This window comes from Rhipicephalus microplus, chromosome 2 (genome assembly GCF_043290135.1).
Source record: "Rhipicephalus microplus isolate Deutch F79 chromosome 2, USDA_Rmic, whole genome shotgun sequence".
In the NCBI taxonomy this organism is placed as follows: domain Eukaryota; kingdom Metazoa; phylum Arthropoda; class Arachnida; order Ixodida; family Ixodidae; genus Rhipicephalus; species Rhipicephalus microplus.
The window spans coordinates 132,938,080-132,958,918 of NC_134701.1; the positions used below are offsets into that span (position 1 = coordinate 132,938,080).

The 20,839-nt window shown below is 47.4% G+C and overlaps 22 non-coding genes across 22 annotated transcripts; all 22 read right to left on the bottom strand.

The window, feature by feature from the left end:
- Positions 1–294: 294 nt before the first annotated feature.
- Positions 295–413, bottom strand: TRNAL-CAA (transfer RNA leucine (anticodon CAA)). Its single transcript has 2 exons — positions 376–413; positions 295–340 (listed from the first exon to the last, which is right to left on the bottom strand). It is a non-coding gene; the product is annotated as a tRNA-Leu (tRNA).
- A 1,518-nt stretch (positions 414–1,931) lies between these two features.
- TRNAL-UAA (transfer RNA leucine (anticodon UAA)) lies at positions 1,932–2,050 on the bottom strand. Its single transcript has 2 exons — positions 2,013–2,050; positions 1,932–1,977 (listed from the first exon to the last, which is right to left on the bottom strand). It is a non-coding gene; the product is annotated as a tRNA-Leu (tRNA).
- A 977-nt stretch (positions 2,051–3,027) lies between these two features.
- TRNAL-UAA (transfer RNA leucine (anticodon UAA)) lies at positions 3,028–3,146 on the bottom strand. Its single transcript has 2 exons — positions 3,109–3,146; positions 3,028–3,073 (listed from the first exon to the last, which is right to left on the bottom strand). It is a non-coding gene; the product is annotated as a tRNA-Leu (tRNA).
- A 611-nt stretch (positions 3,147–3,757) lies between these two features.
- On the bottom strand, positions 3,758–3,875 carry TRNAL-UAA (transfer RNA leucine (anticodon UAA)). The gene is made up of 2 exons: positions 3,838–3,875; positions 3,758–3,803 (listed from the first exon to the last, which is right to left on the bottom strand). It is a non-coding gene; the product is annotated as a tRNA-Leu (tRNA).
- Positions 3,876–4,854: 979 nt separating this feature from the next.
- Positions 4,855–4,973, bottom strand: TRNAL-UAA (transfer RNA leucine (anticodon UAA)). The gene is made up of 2 exons: positions 4,936–4,973; positions 4,855–4,900 (listed from the first exon to the last, which is right to left on the bottom strand). It is a non-coding gene; the product is annotated as a tRNA-Leu (tRNA).
- Positions 4,974–5,770: 797 nt separating this feature from the next.
- TRNAL-UAA (transfer RNA leucine (anticodon UAA)) lies at positions 5,771–5,889 on the bottom strand. The gene is made up of 2 exons: positions 5,852–5,889; positions 5,771–5,816 (listed from the first exon to the last, which is right to left on the bottom strand). It is a non-coding gene; the product is annotated as a tRNA-Leu (tRNA).
- Positions 5,890–6,685: 796 nt separating this feature from the next.
- Positions 6,686–6,804, bottom strand: TRNAL-UAA (transfer RNA leucine (anticodon UAA)). The gene is made up of 2 exons: positions 6,767–6,804; positions 6,686–6,731 (listed from the first exon to the last, which is right to left on the bottom strand). It is a non-coding gene; the product is annotated as a tRNA-Leu (tRNA).
- A 797-nt stretch (positions 6,805–7,601) lies between these two features.
- TRNAL-UAA (transfer RNA leucine (anticodon UAA)) lies at positions 7,602–7,720 on the bottom strand. The gene is made up of 2 exons: positions 7,683–7,720; positions 7,602–7,647 (listed from the first exon to the last, which is right to left on the bottom strand). It is a non-coding gene; the product is annotated as a tRNA-Leu (tRNA).
- A 797-nt stretch (positions 7,721–8,517) lies between these two features.
- Positions 8,518–8,636, bottom strand: TRNAL-UAA (transfer RNA leucine (anticodon UAA)). The gene is made up of 2 exons: positions 8,599–8,636; positions 8,518–8,563 (listed from the first exon to the last, which is right to left on the bottom strand). It is a non-coding gene; the product is annotated as a tRNA-Leu (tRNA).
- Positions 8,637–9,432: 796 nt separating this feature from the next.
- On the bottom strand, positions 9,433–9,551 carry TRNAL-UAA (transfer RNA leucine (anticodon UAA)). The gene is made up of 2 exons: positions 9,514–9,551; positions 9,433–9,478 (listed from the first exon to the last, which is right to left on the bottom strand). It is a non-coding gene; the product is annotated as a tRNA-Leu (tRNA).
- A 977-nt stretch (positions 9,552–10,528) lies between these two features.
- TRNAL-UAA (transfer RNA leucine (anticodon UAA)) lies at positions 10,529–10,647 on the bottom strand. Its single transcript has 2 exons — positions 10,610–10,647; positions 10,529–10,574 (listed from the first exon to the last, which is right to left on the bottom strand). It is a non-coding gene; the product is annotated as a tRNA-Leu (tRNA).
- A 1,164-nt stretch (positions 10,648–11,811) lies between these two features.
- On the bottom strand, positions 11,812–11,930 carry TRNAL-UAA (transfer RNA leucine (anticodon UAA)). The gene is made up of 2 exons: positions 11,893–11,930; positions 11,812–11,857 (listed from the first exon to the last, which is right to left on the bottom strand). It is a non-coding gene; the product is annotated as a tRNA-Leu (tRNA).
- Positions 11,931–13,091: 1,161 nt separating this feature from the next.
- On the bottom strand, positions 13,092–13,210 carry TRNAL-UAA (transfer RNA leucine (anticodon UAA)). Its single transcript has 2 exons — positions 13,173–13,210; positions 13,092–13,137 (listed from the first exon to the last, which is right to left on the bottom strand). It is a non-coding gene; the product is annotated as a tRNA-Leu (tRNA).
- A 797-nt stretch (positions 13,211–14,007) lies between these two features.
- Positions 14,008–14,126, bottom strand: TRNAL-UAA (transfer RNA leucine (anticodon UAA)). Its single transcript has 2 exons — positions 14,089–14,126; positions 14,008–14,053 (listed from the first exon to the last, which is right to left on the bottom strand). It is a non-coding gene; the product is annotated as a tRNA-Leu (tRNA).
- A 978-nt stretch (positions 14,127–15,104) lies between these two features.
- TRNAL-UAA (transfer RNA leucine (anticodon UAA)) lies at positions 15,105–15,223 on the bottom strand. The gene is made up of 2 exons: positions 15,186–15,223; positions 15,105–15,150 (listed from the first exon to the last, which is right to left on the bottom strand). It is a non-coding gene; the product is annotated as a tRNA-Leu (tRNA).
- A 246-nt stretch (positions 15,224–15,469) lies between these two features.
- Positions 15,470–15,588, bottom strand: TRNAL-CAA (transfer RNA leucine (anticodon CAA)). The gene is made up of 2 exons: positions 15,551–15,588; positions 15,470–15,515 (listed from the first exon to the last, which is right to left on the bottom strand). It is a non-coding gene; the product is annotated as a tRNA-Leu (tRNA).
- Positions 15,589–16,557: 969 nt separating this feature from the next.
- On the bottom strand, positions 16,558–16,676 carry TRNAL-CAA (transfer RNA leucine (anticodon CAA)). The gene is made up of 2 exons: positions 16,639–16,676; positions 16,558–16,603 (listed from the first exon to the last, which is right to left on the bottom strand). It is a non-coding gene; the product is annotated as a tRNA-Leu (tRNA).
- A 612-nt stretch (positions 16,677–17,288) lies between these two features.
- TRNAL-CAA (transfer RNA leucine (anticodon CAA)) lies at positions 17,289–17,407 on the bottom strand. The gene is made up of 2 exons: positions 17,370–17,407; positions 17,289–17,334 (listed from the first exon to the last, which is right to left on the bottom strand). It is a non-coding gene; the product is annotated as a tRNA-Leu (tRNA).
- Positions 17,408–18,933: 1,526 nt separating this feature from the next.
- TRNAL-UAA (transfer RNA leucine (anticodon UAA)) lies at positions 18,934–19,052 on the bottom strand. Its single transcript has 2 exons — positions 19,015–19,052; positions 18,934–18,979 (listed from the first exon to the last, which is right to left on the bottom strand). It is a non-coding gene; the product is annotated as a tRNA-Leu (tRNA).
- A 245-nt stretch (positions 19,053–19,297) lies between these two features.
- TRNAL-CAA (transfer RNA leucine (anticodon CAA)) lies at positions 19,298–19,416 on the bottom strand. The gene is made up of 2 exons: positions 19,379–19,416; positions 19,298–19,343 (listed from the first exon to the last, which is right to left on the bottom strand). It is a non-coding gene; the product is annotated as a tRNA-Leu (tRNA).
- Positions 19,417–20,385: 969 nt separating this feature from the next.
- TRNAL-CAA (transfer RNA leucine (anticodon CAA)) lies at positions 20,386–20,504 on the bottom strand. The gene is made up of 2 exons: positions 20,467–20,504; positions 20,386–20,431 (listed from the first exon to the last, which is right to left on the bottom strand). It is a non-coding gene; the product is annotated as a tRNA-Leu (tRNA).
- Positions 20,505–20,566: 62 nt separating this feature from the next.
- TRNAL-UAG (transfer RNA leucine (anticodon UAG)) lies at positions 20,567–20,685 on the bottom strand. Its single transcript has 2 exons — positions 20,648–20,685; positions 20,567–20,612 (listed from the first exon to the last, which is right to left on the bottom strand). It is a non-coding gene; the product is annotated as a tRNA-Leu (tRNA).
- Between the last annotated feature and the right edge of the window lie 154 nt (positions 20,686–20,839).

A 20,839-nucleotide genomic window follows, 5' to 3' on the forward strand; every position in this document is an offset into this window, starting at 1 on the left:
GGTTTCCCTTGACTCTGGAGCCTTAGACCACTCGACCATTCTGACACGATATTTCAGCCCCAGCAAAAGGAGACACTGACTTTGTTCTGTTAGTGAAGTAAAAAAAGGTTTGTTGGAAGAGAGATTCGAACCCACGCCCGCATACGTAGACCAGAAGCCACGTTCAACCCCTATTACTGGGCAAGGATTCCCTTGAGTCTGGCGCCTTAGACCACTCGGCCATTCTGACACGACATAGCTGCCCCAGCAAAAGAAGACACTGACTTCGTGCTGGTAGTAAAGTAAAAAAAAGTTTGTCAGAAGTGGGATTCGAACCCACGCCCACATACGTGGACCAGAAGCCTCGTTCAACCCGTATCACTGGGCAAGGTTTCCCTTGTGTCTGGCGCCTTAGACCACTCGGCCATTCTGACACGATATATCAGCCTTAGCAAAAGAAGACACTCACTTCGTGCTGGTAGTAGATTAAAAATTTTATCAGAAGTGGGATTCGAACTCACGCACACATAGGTGGACCAGAGGCCTCGTTCAACTCGAATGACTGGGCAAGGTTTCCCCTGAGTCTAGCACCTTCGACCACTCGGCCATTCTGACATAATATTTCAGCCCAGCAAAAGGAGACACTGACTTTGTGCTGGTAGTAAATTAAAAAAAATTGACAGAAGTGAGATTCGAACCCACGCACACATGGACCAGAAGCCTTGTTACACTCGCATCACCGGGAAAGGTTTCCCTTCAGTCTGGCGCCTTAGACCACTCGGCCATTCTGACACAATTTTTCTGCTAACAAAAGGAGACACTGACTTTGTTCTGGTAGTAAAGTAAAAGGAATTGTCAGAAGTGGGATTCGAACCCACGCACACATACGTGGACCAGAAGCCTCGTTCAACTCGTATCACTGGGCAAGCTTTCCCTTGAGTCTGGCGCCTTAGACCACGCGGCCATTATGATACGATATGTCAGCCCCAGCAAAAGAAGACGCTGACTCTGTGCTGGTAGTAAAGTTAAAAAAATTGACAGAAGTGGGATTCAAACCCACGCACACATACGTGTACCAGAAGCCTCGTTCAACTCGTATCACTGGGCAAGGTTTCCCTTGAGTCTGGCGCCTTAGACAACTCGGCCATTCTGATACGATCTATCAGCCCCAGCAAAAGATGACACTGACTTTATGCTCGTAGTAAAGTAAAAAAAACGAGTTTGTCTGAAATGGGATTTGAACCCACGCCCACACACCTGGACCAGAATCCTCGTTCAACCCGTATCACTGAGCAAGGTTTCCCTTAATTTTGGCGCCTTCGACCACTCGGCCATTCTGATACGATATGTCAGCCTCACCAAAGAAGACGCTGACTCTGTGCTGAAAGTAAAGTAAAAAAAAAATTGACGGAAGTGAGATTCGAACCCACGTCCACTTACGTACGTGGACCAAAGGCCTCGTTTAACCCGTATCAACGGGCAATGTATCCCTTAAGTCTGGTGCCTTAGACAACTCGGCCGTTCTGACACGATATATAAGCTGCAGCAAAAGAAGACACTGACTTTGTTCTGGTAGTAAAGTAAAAAATGTTTGTCAGAAGTAGGATTCGCACCCACGCACACATACGTGGACCAGAAGCCTCGTTCAACTCGTATGACTGGGCACGGTTTCCCTTGAGTCTAGCGCCTCCGACCACTCGGCCATTCTGACAGAATATTTCCTGCAAAAAGAGACACTGACTTTGTGCTGGTAGTAAATAAAAAAAGAGTTTGTCAGAAGTGGCATTCGAACCCACGCCCACGTACGTGGACCAGAAGCCTCATTAAACCCGTATCACTGGGCAAGGTTTCCCTTAAGTGTGGCGCCTTGGACCACTCGGCCATTCTGACACGATATTTCAGCCCAGCAAAAGGAGAAACTGACTTTCTTCTGGTAGTAGATTAAAAAATTTTGTCAGAAGTGGGATTCGAACCCACGCCCACATACGTGGACCAGAAGCCTCGTTCAAACCGTATCACTGGGCAAGGTTTCCCTTAAGTCTGGCGCCTTCGACCACTCGGCCATTCTGACACGATATTTCAGCCCAGCAAAACGAGACACTGACTTTGTTCTGGTAGTAAAGTAAAAGAAATTGTCAGAAGTGGGATTCGAACCCACGCACACATACGTGGACCAGAAGCCTCGTTCAACTCGTATCACTGGGCAAGCTTTCCCTTGAGTCTGGCGCCTTAGACCACGCGGCCATTATGATACGATATGTCAGCACCAGCAAAAGAAGACGCTGACTCTGTGCTGGTAGTAAAGTTAAAAAAATTGACAAAAGTGGGATTCAAACCCACGCACACATAAGTGTACCAGAAGCCTCGTTCAACTCGTATCACTGGGCAAGGTTTAACTTGAGTCTGGCGCCTTAGACAACTCGGCCATTCAGATACGATATATCAGCCCCAGCAAAAGATGACACTGACTTTATGCTCGTAGTAAAGTAGAAAAAAGAGTTTGTCTGAATTGGGATTTGAACCCACGCCCACACACCTGGACCAGAATCTTCGTTCAACCCGTATCACTGAGCAAGGTTTCCCTTAATTCTGGCGCCTTCGACCACTCGGCCATTCTGATACGATATGTCAGCCTCACCAAAGAAGACGCTGACTCTGTGCTGAAAGTAAAGTAAAAAAAATTGACGGAAGTGAGATTCGAACCCACGTCCACTTACGTACGTGTACCAAAGGCCTCGTTTAACCCGTATCAACGGGCAATGTATCCCTTAAGTCTGGTGCCTTAGACAACTCGGCCGTTCTGACAAGATATTTAAGCTGCAGCAAAAGAAGACACTGACTTTGTTCTGGTAGTAAAGTGAAAAAAGTTTGTCAGAAGTAGGATTTGCACCCACGCACACGTACGTGGACCAGAAGCCTCGTTCAACTCGTATGACTGGGCACGGTTTCCCTTGAGTCTAGCGCCTCCGACCACTCGGCCATTCTGACACAATATTTCCTGCAAAAAGAGACACTGACTTTGTGCTGGTAGTAAATAAAAAAAGAGTTTGTCAGAAGTGGGATTCGAACCCACGCCCACGTACGTGGACCAGAAGCCTCATTCAACCCGCATCACTGGGCAAGGTTTCCCTTAAGTCTGGCGCCTTCGACCACTCGGCCATTCTGACACGATATTTTAGTCCTCACCAAAGGAGACACTGGCTTTGTTCTTGTACTAAAATAAAAAAAGTTTGTCAGAAGTGAGATTCGAACCCACGCACACATACGTGGAACAGAAGCCTCGTTCAACTCGCATCACCGGGCAAGGTTTCCCTTCAGTCTGGCGCCTTAGACCACTCGGCCATTCTGATACGATATGTCAGCCCCAGCAAAAGGAGACACTGACTTTGTTTCGTTAGTGAAGTAAAAAAAGTTTGTCGGAAGAGGGATTCGAACCCACGTCCACATACGTGGACCAAAGGCCTCGTTTAACCCGTATCACCGGGCAATGTTTCCCCTAAGTCTGGTGCCTTAGACAACTCGGCCGTTCTGACACGATATATAAGCTGAAGCAAAAGAAGACACTGACTTTGTTCTGGTAGTAAAGTAAAAACAGTTTGTCAGAAGTGGGATTTCAACCCACGCCCACATACGTAGACGAGAAGCCTCGTTCAACCCGTATCACTGGGCAAGGTTTCCCTTAAGTGTGGCGCCTTGGACCACTCGGCCATTCTGACACGATATTTCAGCCCAGCAAAAGGAGAAACTGACTTTCTTCTGGTAGTAGATTAAAAAACTTTGTCAGAAGTGGGATTCGAACCCACGCCCACATACGTGGACCAGAAGCCTCGTTCAAACCGTATCACTGGGCAAGGTTTCCTTAAGTCTGGCGCCTTCGACCACTCGGCCATTCTGACACGATATTTCAGCCCAGCAAAAGGAGACACTGACTTTGTTCTGGTAGTAAAGTAAAAGAAATTGTCAAAAGTGGGATTCGAACCCACGCACACATACGTGGACCAGAAGCCTCGTTCAACTCGTATCACTGGGCAAGCTTTCCCTTGAGTCTGGCGCCTTAGACCACGCGGCCATTATGATACGATATGTCAGCCCCAGCAAAAGAAGACGCTGACTCTGTGCTGGTAGTAAAGTTAAAAAAATTGACAAAAGTGGGATTCAAACCCACGCACACATAAGTGTACCAGAAGCCTCGTTCAACTCGTATCACTGGGCAAGGTTTAACTTGAGTCTGGCGCCTTAGACAACTCGGCCATTCTGATACGATATATCAGCCCCAGCAAAAGATGACACTGACTTTATGCTCGTAGTAAAGTAAAAAAAAGAGTTTGTCTGAAATGGGATTTGAACCCACGCCCACACACCTGGACCAGAATCCTCGTTCAACCCGTATCACTGAGCAAGGTTTCCCTCAATTCTGGCGCCTTCGACCACTCGGCCATTCTGATACGATATGTCAGCCTCACCAAAGAAGACGCTGACTCTGTGCTGAAAGTAAAGTAAAAAAAAATTGACGGAAGTGAGATTCGAACCCACGTCCACTTACGTACGTGGACCAAAGGCCTCGTTTAACCCGTATCAACGGGCAATGTATCCCTTAAGTCTGGTGCCTTAGACAACTCGGCCGTTCTGACACGATATATAAGCTGCAGCAAAAGAAGACACTGACTTTGTTCTGGTAGTAAAGTAAAAAAATGTTTGTCAGAAGTAGGATTCGCACCCACGCACACATACGTGGACCAGAAGCCTCGTTCAACTCGTATGACTGGGCACGGTTTCCCTTGAGTCTAGCGCCTCCGACCACTCGGCCATTCTGACACAATATTTCCTGCAAAAAGAGACACTGACTTTGTGCTGGTAGTAAATAAAAAAAGAGTTTGTCAGAAGTGGGATTCGAACCCACGCCCACGTACGTGGACCAGAAGCCTCATTCAACCCGTATCACTGGGCAAGGTTTCCCTTAAGTCTGGCGCCTTCGACCACTCGGCCATTCTGACACGATATTTTAGTCCTAACCAAAGGAGACACTGGCTTTGTTCTTGTAGTAAAATAAAAAAAGTTTGTCAGAAGTGAGATTTGAACCCACGCACACATACGTGGAACAGAAGCCTCGTTCAACTCGCATCACCGGGCAAGGTTTCCCTTCAGTCTGGCGCCTTAGACCACTCGGCCATTCTGATACGATATGTCAGCCCCAGCAAAAGGAGACACTGACTTTGTTTCGTTAGTGAAGTAAAAAAAGTTTGTCGGAAGAGGGATTCGAACCCACGTCCACATACGTGGACCAAAGGCCTCGTTTAACCCGTATCACCGGGCAATGTTTCCCCTAAGTCTGGTGCCTTAGACAACTCGGCCGTTCTGACACGATATATAAGCTGAAGCAAAAGAAGACACTGACTTTGTTCTGGTAGTAAAGTAAAAACAGTTTGTCAGAAGTGGGATTCGCACCCACGCACACATACGTGGACCAGAAGCCTCGTTTATCTCCTATGACTGCGCACGGTTTCCCTTGAGTCTGGAGTCTTAGACCACTCGGCCATTCTGACACGATATTTCAGCCCCAGCAAAAGGAGACACTGACTTTGTGCTGGTAGTAAAGTAAGCCAAAGAGCTTCTCAGAAGTGGGATTTCAACCCACGCCCACATACGTAGACGAGAAGCCTCGTTCAACCCGTATCACTGGGCAAGGTTTCCCTTAAGTGTGGCGCCTTGGACCACTCGGCCATTCTGACACGATATTTCAGCCCAGCAAAAGGAGACACTGACTTTCTTCTGGTAGTAGATTAAAAAATTTTGTCAGAAGTGGGATTCGAACCCACGCCCACATACGTGGACCAGAAGCCTCGTTCAAACCGTATCACTGGGCAAGGTTTCCCTTAAGTCTGGCGCCTTCGACCACTCGGCCATTCTTACACGATATTTCAGCCCAGCAAAAGGAGACACTGACTTTGTTCTGGTAGTAAAGTAAAAGAAATTGAGAAAAGTGGGATTCAAATCCACGCACACATAAGTGTACCAGAAGCCTCGTTGAACTCGTATCACTGGGGAAGGTTTAACTTGAGTCTGGCGCCTTAGACAACTCGGCCATTCTGATACGATATATCAGCCCCAGCAAAAGATGACACTGACTTTATGCTCGTAGTAAAGTAAAAAAAAGAGTTTGTCTGAAATGGGATTTGAACCCACGCCCACACACCTGGACCAGAATCCTCGTTCAACCCGTATCACTGAGCAAGGTTTCCCTTAATTCTGGCGCCTTCGACCACTCGGCCATTCTGATACGATATGTCAGCCTCACCAAAGAAGACGCTGACTCTGTGCTGAAAGTAAAGTAAAAAAAAATTGACGGAAGTGAGATTCGAACCCACGTCCACTTACGTACGTGGACCAAAGGCCTCGTTTAACCCGTATCAACGGGCAATGTATCCCTTAAGTCTGGTGCCTTAGACAACTCGGCCGTTCTGACACGATATATAAGCTGCAGCAAAAGAAGACACTGACTTTGTTCTGGTAGTAAAGTAAAAAATGTTTGTCAGAAGTAGGATTCGCACCCACGCACACATACGTGGACCAGAAGCCTCGTTCAACTCGTATGACTGGGCACGGTTTCCCTTGAGTCTAGTGCCTCCGACCACTCGGCCATTCTGACACAATATTTCCTGCAAAAAGAGACACTGACTTTGTGCTGGTAGTAAATAAAAAAAGAGTATGTCAGAAGTGGGATTCGAACCCACGCCCACGTACGTGGACCAGAAGCCTCATTCAACCCGTATCACTGGGCAAGGTTTCCCTTAAGTCTGGCGCCTTCGACCACTCGGCCATTCTGACACGATATTTTAGTCCTAACCAAAGGAGACACTGGCTTTGTTCTTGTAGTAAAATAAAAAAAGTTTGTCAGAAGTGAGATTCGAACCCACGCACACATACGTGGAACAGAAGCCTCGTTCAACTCGCATCACCGGGCAAGGTTTCCCTTCAGTCTGGCGCCTTAGACCACTCGGCCATTCTGATACGATATGTCAGCCCCAGCAATAGGAGACACTGACTTTGTTTCGTTAGTGAAGTAAAAAAAGTTTGTCGGAAGAGGGATTCGAACCCACGTCCACATACGTGGACCAAAGGCCTCGTTTAACCCGTATCACCGGGCAATGTTTCCCCTAAGTCTGGTGCCTTAGACAACTCGGCCGTTCTGACACGATATATAAGCTGAAGCAAAAGAAGACACTGACTTTGTTCTGGTAGTAAAGTAAAAACAGTTTGTCAGAAGTGGGATTCGCACCCACGCACACATACGTGGACCAGAAGCCTCGTTTATCTCGTATGACTGGGCACGGTTTCCCTTGAGTCTGGAGTCTTAGACCACTCGGCCATTCTGACACGATATTTCAGCCCCAGCAAAAGGAGACACTGACTTTGTGCTGGTAGTAAAGTAAGCAAAAGAGCTTCTCAGAAGTGGGATTTCAACCCACGCCCACATACGTAGACGAGAAGCCTCGTTCAACCCGTATCACTGGGCAAGGTTTCCCTTAAGTGTGGCGCCTTGGACCACTCGGCCATTCTGACACGATATTTCAGCCCAGCAAAAGGAGACACTGACTTTCTTCTGGTAGTAGATTAAAAAATTTTGTCAGAAGTGGGATTCGAACCCACGCCCACATACGTGGACCAGAAGCCTCGTTCAAACCGTATCACTGGGCAAGGTTTCCCTTAAGTCTGGCGCCTTCGACCACTCGGCCATTCTTACACGATATTTCAGCCCAGCAAAAGGAGACACTGACTTTGTTCTGGTAGTAAAGTAAAAGAAATTGAGAAAAGTGGGATTCAAATCCACGCACACATAAGTGTACCAGAAGCCTCGTTGAACTCGTATCACTGGGCAAGGTTTAACTTGAGTCTGGCGCCTTAGACAACTCGGCCATTCTGATACGATATATCAGCCCCAGCAAAAGATGACACTGACTTTATGCTCGTAGTAAAGTAAAAAAAAGAGTTTGTCTGAAATGGGATTTGAACCCACGCCCACACACCTGGACCAGAATCCTCGTTCAACCCGTTTCACTGAGCAAGGTTTCCCTTAATTCTGGCGCCTTCGACCACTCGGCCATTCTGATACGATATGTCAGCCTCACCAAAGAAGACGCTGACTCTGTGCTGAAAGTAAAGTAAAAAAAAAATTGACGGAAGTGAGATTCGAACCCACGTCCTCATACGTACGTGGACCAAAGGCCTCGTTTAACCCGTATCAACGGGCAATGTATCCCTTAAGTCTGGTGCGTTAGACAACTCGGCCGTTCTGACACGATATATAGGCTGCAGCAAAAGAAGACACTGACTTTGTTCTGGTAGTAAAGTAAAAAAAGTTTGTCAGAAGTAGGATTCGCACCCACGTACACATACGTGGACCAGAAGCCTCGTTCAACTCGTATGACTGGGCACGGTTTCCCTTGAGTCTAGCGCCTCCGACCACTCGGCCATTCTGACACAATATTTCCTGCAAAAAGAGACACTGACTTTGTGCTGGTAGTAAATAAAAAAAGAGTTTGTCAGAAAAGGGATTCGAACCCACGCCCACGTACGTGGACCAGAAGCCTCATTCAACCCGTATCACTGGGCAAGGTTTCCCTTAAGTCTGGCGCCTTCGACCACTCGGCCATTCTGACACGATATTTTAGTCCTAACCAAAGGAGACACTGGCTTTGTTCTTGTACTAAAATAAAAAAAGTTTGTCAGAAGTGAGATTCAAACCCACGCACACATACGTGGAACAGAAGCCTCGTTCAACTCGCATCACCGGGCAAGGTTTCCCTTCATTCTGGCGCCTTAGACCACTCGGCCATTCTGATACGATATGTCAGCCCCAGCAAAAGGAGACACTGACTTGTTTCGTTAGTGAAGTAAAAAAAGTTTGTCGGAAGAGGGATTCGAACCCACGTCCACATACGTGGACCAAAGGCCTCGTTTAACCCGTATCACCGGGCAATGTTTCCCCTAAGTCTGGTGCCTTAGACAACTCGGCCGTTCTGACACGATATATAAGCTGAAGCAAAAGAAGACACTGACTTTGTTCTGGTAGTAAAGTAAAAACAGTTTGTCAGAAGTGGGATTCGCACCCACGCACACATACGTGGACCAGAAGCCTCGTTTATCTCGTATGACTGGGCACGGTTTCCCTTGAGTCTGGAGTCTTAGACCACTCGGCCATTCTGACACGATATTTCAGCCCCAGCAAAAGGAGACACTGACTTTGTGCTGGTAGTAAAGTAAACAAAAGAGCTTCTCAGAAGTGGGATTTCAACCCACGCCCACATACGTAGACGAGAAGCCTCGTTCAACCCGTATCACTGGGCAAGGTTTCCCTTAAGTGTGGCGCCTTGGACCACTCGGCCATTCTGACACGATATTTCAGCCAAGCAAATGGAGACACTGACTTTCTTCTGGTAGTAGATTAAAAAATTTTGTCAGAAGTGGGATTCGAACCCACGCCCACATACGTGGACCAGAAGCCTCGTTCAAACCGTATCACTGGGCAAGGTTTCCCTTAAGTCTGGCGCCTTCGACCACTCGGCCATTCTTACACGATATTTCAGCCCAGCAAAAGGAGACACTGACTTTGTTCTGGTAGTAAAGTAAAAGAAATTGTCAGAAGTGGGATTCGAACCCACGCACACATACGTGGACCAGAAGCCTCGTTCAACTCGTATCACTGGGCAAGCTTTCCCTTGAGTCTGGCGCCTTAGACCACGCGGCCATTATGATACGATATGTCAGCCCCAGCAAAAGAAGACGCTGACTCTGTGCTGGTAGTAAAGTTAAAAAAATTGACAAAAGTGGGATTCAAACCCACGCACACATAAGTGTACCAGAAGCCTCGTTCAACTCGTATCACTGGGCAAGGTTTAACTTGAGTCTGGCGCCTTAGACAACTCGGCCATTCTGATACGATATATCAGCCCCAGCAAAAGATGACACTGACTTTATGCTCGTAGTAAAGTAAAAAAAAGAGTTTGTCTGAAATGGGATTTGAACCCACGCCCACACACCTGGACCAGAATCCTCGTTCAACCCGTATCACTGAGCAAGGTTTCCCTTAATTCTGGCGCCTTCGACCACTCGGCCATTCTGATACGATATGTCAGCCTCACCAAAGAAGACGCTGACTCTGTGCTGAAAGTAAAGTAAAAAAAATTGACGGAAGTGAGATTCGAACCCACGTCCACATACGTACGTGGACCAAAGGCCTCGTTTAACCCGTATCAACGGGCAATGTATCCCTTAAGTCTGGTGCCTTAGACAACTCGGCCGTTCTGACACGATATATACGCTGCAGCAAAAGAAGACACTGACTTTGTTCTGGTAGTAAAGTAAAAAAAGTTTGTCAGAAGTAGGATTCGCACCCACGTACACATACGTGGACCAGAAGCCTCGTTCAACTCGTATGACTGGGCACGGTTTCCCTTGAGTCTAGCGCCTCCGACCACTCGGCCATTCTGACACAATATTTCCTGCAAAAAGAGACACTGACTTTGTGCTGGTAGTAAATAAAAAAAGAGTTTGTCAGAAGTGGGATTCGAACCCACGCCCACGTACGTGGATTAGAAGCCTCATTCAACCCGTATCACTGGGCAAGGTTTCCCTTAAGTCTGGCGCCTTCGACCACTCGGCCATTCTGACACGATATTTTAGTCCTAACCAAAGGAGACACTGGCTTTGTTCTTGTACTAAAATAAAAAAAGTTTGTCAGAAGTGAGATTCGAACCCAGGCACACATACGTGGAACAGAAGCCTCGTTCAACTCGCATCACCGGGCAAGGTTTCCCTTCATTCTGGCGCCTTAGACCACTCGGCCATTCTGATACGATATGTCAGCCCCAGCAAAAGGAGACACTGACTTTGTTTCGTTAGTGAAGTAAAAAAAGTTTGTCGGAAGAGGGATTCGAACCCACGTCCACATACGTGGACCAAAGGCCTCGTTTAACCCGTATCACCGGGCAATGTTTCCCCTAAGTCTGGTGCCTTAGACAACTCGGCCATTATGATACGATATGTCAGCCCCAGCAAAAGAAGACGCTGACTCTGTGCTGGTAGTAAAGTTAAAAAAATTGAGAAAAGTGGGATTCAAATCCACGCACACATAAGTGTACCAGAAGCCTCGTTCAACTCGTATCACTGGGCAAGGTTTAACTTGAGTCTGGCGCCTTAGACAACTCGGCCATTCTGATACGATATATCAGCCCCAGCAAAAGATGACACTGACTTTATGCTCGTAGTAAAGTAAAAAAAAAGAGTTTGTCTGAAATGGGATTTGAACCCACGCCCACACACCTGGACCAGAATCCTCGTTCAACCCGCATCACTGAGCAAGGTTTCCCTTAATTCTGGCGCCTTCGACCACTCGGCCATTCTGATACGATATGTCAGCCTCACCAAAGAAGACGCTGACTCTGTGCTGAAAGTAAAGTAAAAAAAAATTGACGGAAGTGAGATTCGAACCCACGTCCACATACGTACGTGGACCAAAGGCCTCGTTTAACCCGTATCAACGGGCAATGTATCCCTTAAGTCTGGTGCCTTAGACAACTCGGCCGTTCTGACACGATATATACGCTGCAGCAAAAGAAGACACTGACTTTGTTCTGGTAGTAAAGTAAAAAAAGTTTGTCAGAAGTAGGATTCGCACCCACGTACACATACGTGGACCAGAAGCCTCGTTCAACTCGTATGACTGGGCACGGTTTCCCTTGAGTCTAGCGCCTCCGACCACTCGGCCATTCTGACACAATATTTCCTGCAAAAAGAGACACTGACTTTGTGCTGGTAGTAAATAAAAAAAGAGTTTGTCAGAAGTGGGATTCGAACCCACGCCCACGTACGTGGACCAGAAGCCTCATTCAACCCGTATCACTGGGCAAGGTTTCCCTTAAGTCTGGCGCCTTCGACCACTCGGCCATTCTGACACGATATTTTAGTCCTAACCAAAGAAGACACTGCCTTTGTTCTTGTACTAAAATAAAAAAAGTTTGTCAGAAGTGAGATTCGAACCCAGGCACACATACGTGGAACAGAAGCCTCGTTCAACTCGCATCACCGGGCAAGGTTTCCCTTCATTCTGGCGCCTTAGACCACTCGGCCATTCTGATACGATATGTCAGCCCCAGCAAAAGGAGACACTGACTTTGTTTCGTTAGTGAAGTAAAAAATGTTTGTCGGAAGAGGGATTCAAACCCACGTCCACATACGTGGACCAAAGGCCTCGTTTAACCCGTATCACCGGGCAATGTTTCCCCTAAGTCTGGTGCCTTAGACAACTCGGCCATTATAATACGATATGTCAGCCCCAGCAAAAGAAGACGCTGACTCTGTGCTGGTAGTAAAGTTAAAAAAATTGAGAAAAGTGGGATTCAAATCCACGCACACATAAGTGTACCAGAAGCCTCGTTCAACTCGTATCACTGGGCAAGGTTTAACTTGAGTCTGGCGCCTTAGACAACTCGGCCATTCTGATACGATATATCAGCCCCAGCAAAAGATGACACTGACTTTATGCTCGTAGTAAAGTAAAAAAAGAGTTTGTCTGAAATGGGATTTGAACCCACGCCCACACACCTGGACCAGAATCCTCGTTCAACCCGTTTCACTGAGCAAGGTTTCCCTTAATTCTGGCGCCTTCGACCACTCGGCCATTCTGATACGATATGTCAGCCTCACCAAAGAAGACGCTGACTCTGTGCTGAAAGTAAAGTAAAAAAAATTGACGGAAGTGAGATTCGAACCCACGTCCTCATACGTACGTGGACCAAAGGCCTCGTTTAACCCGTATCAACGGGCAATGTATCCCTTAAGTCTGGTGCCTTAGACAACTCGGCCGTTCTGACACGATATATAGGCTGCAGCAAAAGAAGACACTGACTTTGTTCTGGTAGTAAAGTAAAAAAAGTTTGTCAGAAGTAGGATTCGCACCCACGTACACATACGTGGACCAGAAGCCTCGTTCAACTCGTATGACTGGGCACGGTTTCCCTTGAGTCTAGCGCCTCCGACCACTTGGCCATTCTGACACAATATTTCCTGCAAAAAGAGACACTGACTTTGTGCTGGTAGTAAATAAAAAAAGAGTTTGTCAGAAGTGGGATTCGAACCCACGCCCACGTACGTGGACCAGAAGCCTCATTCAACCCGTATCACTGGGCAAGGTTTCCCTTAAGTCTGGCGCCTTCGACCACTCGGCCATTCTGACACGATATTTTAGTCCTAACCAAAGGAGACACTGGCTTTGTTCTTGTACTAAAATAAAAAAAGTTTGTCAGAAGTGAGATTCAAACCCACGCACACATACGTGGAACAGAAGCCTCGTTCAACTCGCATCACCGGGCAAGGTTTCCCTTCATTCTGGCGCCTTAGACCACTCGGCCATTCTGATACGATATGTCAGCCCCAGCAAAAGGAGACACTGACTTTGTTTCGTTAGTGAAGTAAAAAAAGTTTGTCGGAAGAGGGATTCGAACCCACGTCCACATACGTGGACCAAAGGCCTCGTTTAACCCGTATCACCGGGCAATGTTTCCCCTAAGTCTGGTGCCTTAGACAACTCGGCCGTTCTGACACGATATATAAGCTGAAGCAAAAGAAGACACTGACTTTGTTCTGGTAGTAAAGTAAAAACAGTTTGTCAGAAGTGGGATTCGCACCCACGCACACATACGTGGACCAGAAGCCTCGTTTATCTCGTATGACTGGGCACGGTTTCCCTTGAGTCTGGAGTCTTAGACCACTCGGCCATTCTGACACGAAATTTCAGCCCCAGCAAAAGGAGACACTGACTTTGTGCTGGTAGTAAAGTAAACAAAAGAGCTTCTCAGAAGTGGGATTTCAACCCACGCCCACATACGTAGACGAGAAGCCTCGTTCAACCCGTATCACTGGGCAAGGTTTCCCTTAAGTGTGGCGCCTTGGACCACTCGGCCATTCTGACACGATATTTCAGCCCAGCAAATGGAGACACTGACTTTCTTCTGGTAGTAGATTAAAAAATTTTGTCAGAAGTGGGATTCGAACCCCCGCCCACATACGTGGACCAGAAGCCTCGTTCAAACCGTATCACTGGGCAAGGTTTCCCTTAAGTCTGGCGCCTTCGACCACTCGGCCATTCTGACACGATATTTTAGCCCAGCAAAAGGAGACACTGACTTTGTTCTGCTAGTAAAGTAAAAGAAATTGTCAGAAGTGGGATTCGAACCCACGCACACATACGTGGACCAGAAGCCTCGTTCAACTCGTATCACTGGGCAAGCTTTCCCTTGAGTCTGGCGCCTTAGACCACGCGGCCATTATGATACGATATGTCAGCCCCAGCAAAACAAGACGCTGACTCTGTGCTGGTAGTAAAGTTAAAAAAATTGACAAAAGTGGGATTCAAACCCACGCACACATAAGTGTACCAGAAGCCTCGTTCAACTCGTATCACTGGGCAAGGTTTAACTTGAGTCTGGCGCCTTAGACAACTCGGCCATTCTGATACGATATATCAGCCCCAGCAAAAGATGACACTGACTTTATGCTCGTAGTAAAGTAAAAAAAAGAGTTTGTCTGAAATGGGATTTGAACCCACGCCCACACACCTGGACCAGAATCCTCGTTCAACCCGTATCACTGAGCAAGGTTTCCCTTAATTCTGGCGCCTTCGACCACTCGGCCATTGTGATACGATATGTCAGCCTCACCAAAGAAGACGCTGACTCTGTGCTGAAAGTAAAGTAAAAAAAAATTGACGGAAGTGAGATTCGAACCCACGTCCACATACGTACGTGGACCAAAGGCCTCGTTTAACCCGTATAAACGGGCAATGTATCCCTTAAGTCTGGTGCCTTAGACAATTCGGCCGTTCTGACACGATATATACGCTGCAGCAAAAGAAGACACTGACTTTGTTCTGGTAGTAAAGTAAAAAAAGTTTGTCAGAAGTAGGATTCGCACCCACGTACACATACGTGGACCAGAAGCCTCGTTCAACTCGTGTGACTGGGCACGGTTTCCCTTGAGTCTAGCGCCTCCGACCACTCGGCCATTCTGACACAATATTTCCTGCAAAAAGAGACACTGACTTTGTGCTGGTAGTAAATAAAAAAAGAGTTTGTCAGAAGTGGGATTCGAACCCACGCCCACGTACGTGGACCAGAAGCCTCATTCAACCCGTATCACTGGGCAAGGTTTCCCTTAAGTCTGGCGCCTTCGACCACTCGGCCATTCTGACACGATATTTTAGTCCTAACCAAAGGAGACACTGGCTTTGTTCTTGTACTAAAATAAAAAAAGTTTGTCAGAAGTGAGATTCGAACCCACGCACACATACGTGGAACAGAAGCCTTGTTCAACTCGCATCACCGGGCAAGGTTTCCCTTCATTCTGGCGCCTTAGACCACTCGGCCATTCTGATACGATATGTCAGCCCCAGCAAAGGAGACTCTGACTTTGTTTCGTTAGTGAAGTAAAAAAAGTTTGTCGGAAGAGGGATTCGAACCCACGCCCACATACGTGGACCAGAAGCCTCGTTCAACCCCTATCACTGGGCATGGTTTCTCTTGAGTCTGGCGCCTTAGACCACTCGGCCATTCTTACACGATATATCAGCCCCAGCAAGAGAAGACACTGACTTCGTGGTGGTAGTAGATTAAAAAATTTTGTCAGAAGTGGGATTCGAACTCACGCACACATAGGTGGACCAGAGGCCTCGTTGAACTCGAATGATTGGGCAAGGTTTCCCTTGAGTCTAGCACCTTCAACCACTCGGCCATTCTGACACAATATTTCAGCCCAGCAAAAAGAGACACTGACTTTGTGCTGGTAGTAAATTAAAAAAAATTGACAGAAGTGAGATTCGAACCCACGCACACATGGACCACAAGCCTCGTTACACTCGCATCACCGGGAAAGGTTTCCCTTCAGTCTGGCGCCTTAGACCACTCGGCCATTCTGACACAATTTTTCTGCCCAGCAAAAGGAGACACTGACTTTGTTCTGGTAGTAAAGTGAAAAAAAGTTTGTCAGAATAGGATTCGAACCCACGCCCACATACGTGGACCAGAAGCCTCGTTCAACCCATATCACTGGGCAAGGTTTCCCTTGAGTCTGGAGCCTTAGACCACTCGACCATTCCGACACGATATTTCAGCCCCAGCAAAAGAAGACACTGACTTAGTGCTGGTAGTGAAGTAAAAAAAAGAACTTCTCAGAAGTGCGATTTTAACCCACGCCCACATACGTAGACCAGAAGCCTCGTTCAACCCGTATCACTGGGCAAGGTTTCCTTTAAGTCTGGTGCCTTGGACCACTCGGCCATTCTGACACGATATTTCAGGCCAGCAAAAGAAGACACTGACTTTCTTCTGGTAGTAGATTAAAAAATTTGTCAGAAGTGGGATTCAAACCCACGCCCCCACACGTGGACCAGACGCCTCGTTCAACCCGTATCACTGGGCAAGGTTTCCCTTAAGTCTGGCGCCTTCGACCACTCGGCGATTCTGACGCAATATTTCGGCCCAGCAAAAGAAGACGCTGACTCTGTGCTGGTAGTAAAGTAAAAAAAATTGACAGAAGTGGGATTCGAACCCACGCACACATACGTGTACCAGAAGCCTCGTTCAACTCGTATCACTGGGCAAGGTTTCCCTTGAGTCTGGAGCCTTAGACCACTCGACCATTCTGACACGATATTTCAGCCCCAGCAAAAAAACACTGACTTTATGCTGGTAGTAAAGTAAAAAAAGATTGTCAGAAGTGGGATTCGAACCCACGTCCACATACGTGGACCAAAGGCCTCGTTTAACCCGTATCACCGGGCAATGTTTCCCCTAAGTCTGGTGCCTTAGACAACTCGGCCGTCCTGACACGGTATATAAGCTGAAGCAAAAGAAGACACTGACATTGTTCTGGTAGTAAAGTAAAAACAGTTTGTAAGAAGTGGGATTCGCACCCACGCACACATACGTGGACCAGAAGCCTCGTTTATCTCGTATGACTGGGCACGGTTTCCCTTGAGTCTGGAGTCTTAGACCACTCGGCCATTCTGACACGATATTTCAGCCCCAGCAAAAGGAGACACTGACTTTGTGCTGGTAGTAAAGTAAACAAAAGAGCTTCTCAGAAGTGGGATTTCAACCGACGCCCTCAACGTAGACCAGAAGCCTCGTTAAACCCGTTTCACTGGACAAGGTTTCCCTTGAGTCTGGCGCCTTGGACCATTCGGCCATTCTGACACGATATTTCAGCCCAGCAAAAGGAGACACTGACTTTCTTCTGGTAGTAGATTAAAAAATTTTTGTCAGAAGTGGGATTCGAACCCACGCACACATACGTGGACCAGAAGCCTAGTTCATCTCGTATGACTGGGCAAGGTTTCCCTTGAGTCTAGCACCTTCGACCACTCGGCCATTCTGACACAATATTTCAGCCCAGCAAAAGGAGACACTGACTTTGTGCTGGTAGTAAATTTAAAAAAATTGACAGAAGTGAGATTCGAACCCACGCACACATACGTGGACGAGAAGCCTCGTTCAACTCGCATCACCGGGCAAGGTTTCCCTTCAGTCTGGTGCCTTACACCACTCGGCCATTCTGACACGATATGTCAGCCCCAGCAAAAGGAGACACTGACTTTGTTTCGTTAGTGAAGTAAAAAAAGTTTGTCGGAAGAGGGATTCGAACCCACGTCCACATACGTGGACCAAAGGCCTCGTTTAACCCGTATCACCGGGCAATGTTTCCCCTAAGTCTGGTGCCTTAGACAACTCGGCCGTTCTGACACGATATATAAGCTGAAGCAAAAGAAGACACTGACTTTGTTCTGGTAGTAAAGTAAAAACAGTTTGTCAGAAGTGGGATTCGCACCCACGCACACATACGTGGACCAGAAGCCTCGTTTATCTCGTATGACTGGGCACGGTTTCCCTTGAGTCTGGAGTCTTAGACCACTCGGCCATTCTGACACGATATTTCAGCCCCAGCAAAAGGAGACACTGACTTTGTGCTGGTAGTAAAGTAAAAAAAAGATTGTCAGAAGCGGGATTCGAACCCACGTCCACATACGTGGACCAAAGGCCTCGTTTAACCCGTATCACCGGGCAATGTTTCCCCTAAGTCTGGTGCCTTAGACAACTCGGCCATTATGATACGATATGTCAGCCCCAGCAAAAGAAGACGCTGACTCTGTGCTGGTAGTAAAGTTAAAAAAATTGACAAAAGTGGGATTCAAATCCACGCACGCATAAGTGTACCAGAAGCCTCGTTCAACTCGTATCACTGGGCAAGGTTTAACTTGAGTCTGGCGCCTTAGACAACTCGGCCATTCTGATACGATATATCAGCCCCAGCAAAAGATGACACTGACTTTATGCTCGTAGTAAAGTAAAAAAAGAGTTTGTCTGAAATGGGATTTGAACCCACGCCCACACACCTGGACCAGAATCCTCGTTCAACCCGTATCACTGAGCAAGGTTTCCCTTAATTCTGGCGCCTTCGACCACTCGGCCATTCTGATACGATATGTCAGCCTCACCAAAGAAGACGCTGACTCTGTGCTGAAAGTAAAGTACAAAAAATTGACGGAAGTGAGATTCGAACCCACGTCCACATACGTACGTGGACCAAAGGCCTCGTTTAACCCGTATCAACGGGCAATGTATCCCTTAAGTCTGGTGCCTTAGACAACTCGGCCGTTCTGACACGATATGTAAGCTGCAGCAAAAGAAGACACTGACTTTGTTCTGGTAGTAAAGTAAAAAAAGTTTGTCAGAAGTAGGATTCGCACCCACGCACACATACGTGGACCAGAAGCCTCGTTCAACTCGTATGACTGGGCACGGTTTCCCTTGAGTCTAGCGCCTCCGACCACTCGGCCATTCTGACACAATATTTCCTGCAAAAAGAGACACTGACTTTGTGCTGGTAGTAAATAAAAAAAGAGTTTGTCAGAAGTGGGATTCGAACCCACGCCCACGTACGTGGACCAGAAGCCTCATTCAACCCGTATCACTGGGCAAGGTTTCCCTTAAGTCTGGCGCCTTCGACCACTCGGCCATTCTGACACGATATTTTAGTCCTAACCAAAGGAGACACTGGCTTTGTTCTTGTACTAAAATAAAAAAAGTTTGTCAGAAGTGAGATTCGAACCCACGCACACATACGTGGAACAGAAGCCTCGTTCAACTCGCATCACCGGGCAAGGTTTCCCTTCATTCTGGCGCCTTAGACCACTCGGCCATTCTGATACGATATGTCAGCCCCAGCAAAGGAGACACTGACTTTGTTTCGTTAGTGAAGTAAAAAAGTTTGTCGGAAGAGGGATTCGAACCCACGCCCACATACGTGGACCAGAAGCCTCGTTCAACCCCTATCACTGGGCATGGTTTCTCTTGAGTCTGGCGCCTTAGACCACTCGGCCATTCTTACACGATATATCAGCCCCAGCAAGAGAAGACACTGACTTCGTGCTGGTAGTAGATTAAAAAATTTTGTCAGAAGTGGGATTCGAACTCACGCACACATAGGTGGACCAGAGGCCTCGTTCAACTCGAATGACTGGGCAAGGTTTCCCTTGAGTCTAGCACCTTCAACCACTCGGCCATTCTGACACAATATTTCAGCCCAGCAAAAAGAGACACTGACTTTGTGCTGGTAGTAAATTAAAAAAAATTGACAGAAGTGAGATTCGAACCCACGCACACATGGACCAGAAGCCTCGTTACACTCGCATCACCGGGAAAGGTTTCCCTTCAGTCTGGCGCCTTAGACCACTCGGCCATTCTGACACAATTTTTCTGCCCAGCAAAAGGAGACACTGACTTTGTTCTGGTAGTAAAGTGAAAAAAAGTTTGTCAGAATAGGATTCGAACCCACGCCCACATACGTGGACCAGAAGCCTCGTTCAACCCATATCACTGGGCAAGGTTTCCCTTGAGTCTGGAGCCTTAGACCACTCGACCATTCCGACACGATATTTCAGCCCCAGCAAAAGAAGACACTGACTTAGTGCTGGTAGTGAAGTAAAAAAAAGAACTTCTCAGAAGTGCGATTTTAACCCACGCCCACATACGTAGACCAGAAGCCTCGTTCAACCCGTATCACTGGGCAAGGTTTCCTTTAAGTCTGGTGCCTTGGACCACTCGGCCATTCTGACACGATATTTCAGGCCAGCAAAAGAAGACACTGACTTTCTTCTGGTAGTAGATTAAAAAATTTGTCAGAAGTGGGATTCAAACCCACGCCCCCACACGTGGACCAGACGCCTCGTTCAACCCGTATCACTGGGCAAGGTTTCCCTTAAGTCTGGCGCCTTCGACCACTCGGCAATTCTGACGCAATATTTCGGCCCAGCAAAAGAAGACGCTGACTCTGTGCTGGTAGTAAAGTAAAAAAAATTGACAGAAGTGGGATTCGAACCCACGCACACATAGGTGTACCAGAAGCCTCGTTCAACTCGTATCACTGGGCAAGGTTTCCCTTGAGTCTGGAGCCTTAGACCACTCGACCATTCTGACACGATATTTCAGCCCCAGCAAAAAAACACTGACTTTATGCTGGTAGTAAAGTAAAAAAAGATTGTCAGAAGTGGGATTCGAACCCACGTCCACATACGTGGACCAAAGGCCTCGTTTAACCCGTATCACCGGGCAATGTTTCCCCTAAGTCTGGTGCCTTAGACAACTCGGCCATTCTGACACGATATATCAGCCCCAGCAAAAGAAGACACTGACTTCGTGCTGGTAGTAAAGTAAAAAAAGTTTGTCAGAAAAGGGATTCGAATCCACGCACACATACGTGGACCAGAAGCCTCGTTACACTCGTATCACTGGGCGAGGTTTCCATGAAGTCT